Genomic DNA, 4707 nt, shown 5'->3' with positions numbered 1-4707 from the left:
AGGGCTATCCAATAGGATCTAGGCACACCATGAGGGCAACATGGGTAGGGGCTTGACATGTGTCCTTATTGCCGCTTGATTCTTTGGATTGCCTTGTGTGTGTGTGTGTGTGTATTCTCTCTCATGCCCCTAGCTTTAGGGCTTTCCCCCTCATTTGTAGGGATCATGGTTGACTCTGGAACACCTCAAGCACCTTAGCCATGAAGCACGACAAGCACCTCAAGCACATGCTTAGCTTTTCTAAGGTCTAAAATACCCTAAGTTCCTAGGTCTAAGGACTTTAACACTAGCCTTTGGAGGTCTTTAATGAAGCTTACACTAAGGTCTTCTAAACTCCATTAGTTGCGCTTTGCTCGTTGGTAGACCATCTCCCTTTTCGGACCCTTAATGAGAAGTAGCCTTCTCTCCCTCTTGGTCCCGTCATGAAATAGATGCAAAACCACATAACTATATCCAACTCTTGTTCCCCTTCATTTTCCCACATTAAATGATTAGTTCAATATGTGAAAATCATTTGGAATAGTTAGATATTAGATTTTATGACAAGCTTAGTGTAGATGCAATAGGAAGGGAAGAGAAAATGAAGTAGAAAATATATAAGCTCACTCTCCTTGACTCTTTACTAAACTTAATTGGTTCCCGGTCCAATGTCATTCATTGGAACTGGACATATATAAGTAGAAACAAATTATGATAAAGTGGGACAATCTAGGTCTAGAAAGAGAAAGAGATTTGTCACTGCATATAACATGAATAATTTGAGAGAGGAGAGAAAGAGAGGGAGGGACAAACTCATCATTGCAAGCCGTTAGTGCAGTATTTGTTCTCAACTTGTAGGCAAATACATTCCAACTCATGGGCCGGCTCCAATATCATTTCTTGGATGACACACACAGAGAGAGAGAGAGAGAGAGAGAGAGAGAGAGAGAGAGAGAGAGAGAGAGAGAGAGAGAGATTTAGGTGACCAAAGCAAGAAAGAGAGGCTAAGTGTACATGTAGTAGGAAGGAAGTTGGTGCATATGCCATGAATAAATAAAGAGAGAAGAGAAAGAGAGGAAGGGACAAACTTGTCATTGCAAGCCGTTAGATGCAGTATTTCTCTCAACTTGTAGGAAAATACACTCTAGCTTATGGGCTACAATATCATTGAGAGAGAGAGAGAGAGAGAGAGAGAGAGAGAGAGAGAGAGAGAGAGAGAGAGAGAGAGAGAGAGAGAGAGAGAGAGAGAGAGAGAGAGAGAGAGAGAGAGAGAGAGAGAGAGATGATACTGTAGCAATAGCTAAACGTGCTATCCTCGAGACAGGCTTGGATGGAGAGTAATTCGCATCTGAGCATCCCCGAGATAGGCGTGACTACAAAAAGTGTCTAGCCCAAGCCCAAGTAGAATGAGATGTGTGCAAAGAGACCTCCTCTGTCCAAGAGTCCTCATGTATCTGTACATAGCATGGTAGGCATTGTGTGTCAGCAAAGAAGTGAACCACAATGTGTCTACATCCTGCTAAGTCTGGAGGTTTCACATAAAACTTGGCCAACGGCCATAGAGTGTGAACCGTCTACCCCTACGTCTCCCATGTGATGAGAGAACTCTAGGGCCTGTGCATGCAGCCACTCCAACACTAAGTCTATAGTCCACTCAGACTCTTCCCTGTTGCATAAGAGAAAAGAGAAGCCAACTAATGAGTCCAAGGCCTCTATCCCCCTAGATGGAAAAGGAATAGTATATGCACTCTGAAGCAAGCTACTGAAGGGAGCAAAGTGATACCCGAACCCAGACGGCCTCTAAAACGCCGAGAGCCGATGGCACGCCTCCAGCCGCGGTCACGGTTGAGTGAACGGGGGGCACCACCTAGCTTTGATTGTCTAGGACGTAGACCACGGTGATGTGAACACCGCAAACTTACACACACACACACACACACACACACACACACACACACACACACACACACACACACACACACACACACACACAGAGAGAGAGAGAGAGAGAGAGAGAGAGAGAGAGAGAGAGAGAGAGAGAGAGAGAGAGAGAGAGAGAGAGCATTGACAATTGATGAAAACCCTCGGGGGTGTGAGGGAGAAATATTTCTTGCAGTATTTACAAATGACCTTCTTTCCAGCGATGTGACACACGATGGTGATAGAGAGATAGGGAGATGATGTGAAACTTGCTACCAAGAATGTGTGTGTGTGTGCATTCAACCACATTGGAGTCGAGGGGTGGACGTAGCTCCCTTCACATGGTGCAATTCCCAAAACAAACCATCACACAAGTCCTCTCCCCGTGATCCAATAGTGTCAATTCCTCACACTAAAACTCTTCCAAGTGATGACCTCTCATGAACTGCCCCCCCCCCCTGATAGTGACCTCTCAGTGCCCTTTTATAGGTGTTGGCTGCTTGGATTAGGGTAATCCCGGTTTGATTAGGGTAAGCTAATCGGGGAGACAAAGCAAAGCGGTCGGCCTAGTGTGGTTAACCCTTGCTTTGTCTTGGGAGTTATTGAAAATGAAAACCTCTAGGTGGGCCTTTGTAGCCATCACCTAGAGAGAGGGAAATTATAAATTGGGAATTTACAAGGCTTGGGTGAAAACTGAAAAAATGATGATGATGATAACCTACGGTTTATTGAAAATGGTGTCGTGGTTGCATGATGTCGGTGAATGGAAGCTTACAGGTGCATCGGTGTAGCGCGTATGTCTCTTCGGGGTCGGTTGGGGCATGCCTTCGGCGCCTTTTTTCTTTTTGTTGTTGGTGTCACGTGATCCGGGTCGTCCTCCTTTGTTGATTTCGTCGTAGTCATAGAATTCTTTTTTTTGTTGTATTTTTTGTGTGTGTGCGTTATGCGTGTGTGTATGTATGGGTGCATGTGAGAATGTGTATATGTATTGGTGTGTGTGTGCGGGAGCGGGGGTGGGGTATTTTATATATATATATATATATATATATATATATATATATATATATATAACAATTTATAGTTTTTCCCTTTTTTTTACTGTTTTCGACGGTACTGTGGGCGACGCAGAGGTGGAGGGGGGGGTGAATCGGGTGAGAGAGTGGGGTGTGTGTGCTCGTGTGTGTGTGTGTGTGTCTGGGTGTGGTGTGTGGGCGTGAGCTGTGTGTGCGCCTTCCGGCTGCGGAGGGGTGAGCATGATAGAAAGCGGGGGGGGGCCTGCCTGTGGCATGCGCGCACAGACCGCGAGGGAGAGAGGGGGTGAGTGCTGGAGAGGGGGGAGGGGGTATGAGAGGATAGGGGGGGGTTGGATGGTGTTCACAGTGCCCGTGAGGGACGCGGAGAGTGCACGCGACAGAGAGCGGGGGGGGGGGGCGGGGGGGGCTGTCGGGAACGGGGGGGGGGGGAATAGTCAACGAGAGAGAGAGAGAGAGAGAGAGAGAGAGAGAGAGAGAGAGAGAGAGAGAGAGAGAGAGAGAGAGAGAGAGAGAGAGAGAGAGAGAGAGAGAGAGAGAGAGAGAGAGAGAGAGAGAGAGAGAGAGGTCACCCTAAGGCGGGTTCCCACCATCGGAGTAAGACAGAGGGAGAGCAAGGGGTGAGGTGGTGAGGGGGTAAGCGAGGGAGGGTAGAGAGTAGAGAGAGAGAGTGAGTGGATAGAGGAAGAGAGAGGGTGGCTTCCCTAAGGCTCGTGGAGCTGCTCCTGAGAGAGAGAGAGAGAGAGAGAGAGAGAGAGAGAGAGAGAGAGAGAGAGAGAGAGAGAGAGAGAGAGAGAGAGAGAGAGAGAGAGAGAGAGAGAGAGAGAGAGAGGGAGAATATTTGAAAGAGAGAGAGGGAGAATATACATTATCTGTGGCGGCCCGCCGGAGGGTGTGACAGAGGCACCAATGTCTTATGCGCCTACCAGGCCGGGTGATGCAGCGGCAGAGTAGGAGAGAGAGAGAATATTGGCGGAGCCGAGCACTAGGAGAGAGAGTGAGTCCGTCTTCTGGCGATAGTAGAGGGTGTGTGGCCAAACTGGCGGCGCCCCGCTAGTGGTTAAGCTTAGAGGGGGGGTATGGTGAATGGTAAAGAGCTTTTCTTTGTTTTTTTTTTCTCTTGGTAATAAGCCTTCCCTTCCTTAGGGCGTGGTTCTCATGGTCACAGTTTCGAAAATCGACCATCATTAGCCCTCCCATCTGGTTAGAGGCATTCATGCTTCTAGCCCTTCCTCTGCATCTTTAGTTGTGGAGTTAGAGGGTTCTCCCTCTTCTGGAATGTCTAGCATGAACTCTGGATCAAAGCTGAGAAAATACCTTTTCAGCCTCCATCCATTGACTTTGGTCTTGTGAATGCTCCCATCTGCTTCCATCAGCTTATAGCTACCGTTGTCATAACGCCTTTTGACAATGAATGGTCCTTCCCATCTCGGTTGAAATTTATTTTCCTTCCTAGTGTCAAATTTGTTGTTGTATCTCAACACTAAGATACCCTTTTCCAAGCCCTTTTTTTTAAGCCCTTGATTGAAGGTGAGCCGGCGTCGTTCTGCATGTGCTGCATAGTGATTGATTGCTTCTTCCTATCTAGTTGGAGCCTCTCCAGATCCAGGATGTGGTTTTGATATTTACAATTGGGCGTTGTATCTGGCTAGCCAAGACTCGTAAGCTAGCTATCTGTACCTCAATGGGTAGAATTGCCTCCTTCCCTTAAACTAGATGGAAAGGGGTGAAACCTAGTGATGTTCGGAACGTTGTTTAGTAGGCCCACAGAGCTTCC

The sequence above is a fragment of the Adiantum capillus-veneris genome, chromosome 12, assembly GCF_014529385.1.
Source record: "Adiantum capillus-veneris isolate H3 chromosome 12, ASM1452938v2, whole genome shotgun sequence".
NCBI classification, from domain to species: Eukaryota; Viridiplantae; Streptophyta; class Polypodiopsida; order Polypodiales; family Pteridaceae; genus Adiantum; species Adiantum capillus-veneris.
This window is presented reverse-complemented; position numbering follows the sequence as displayed.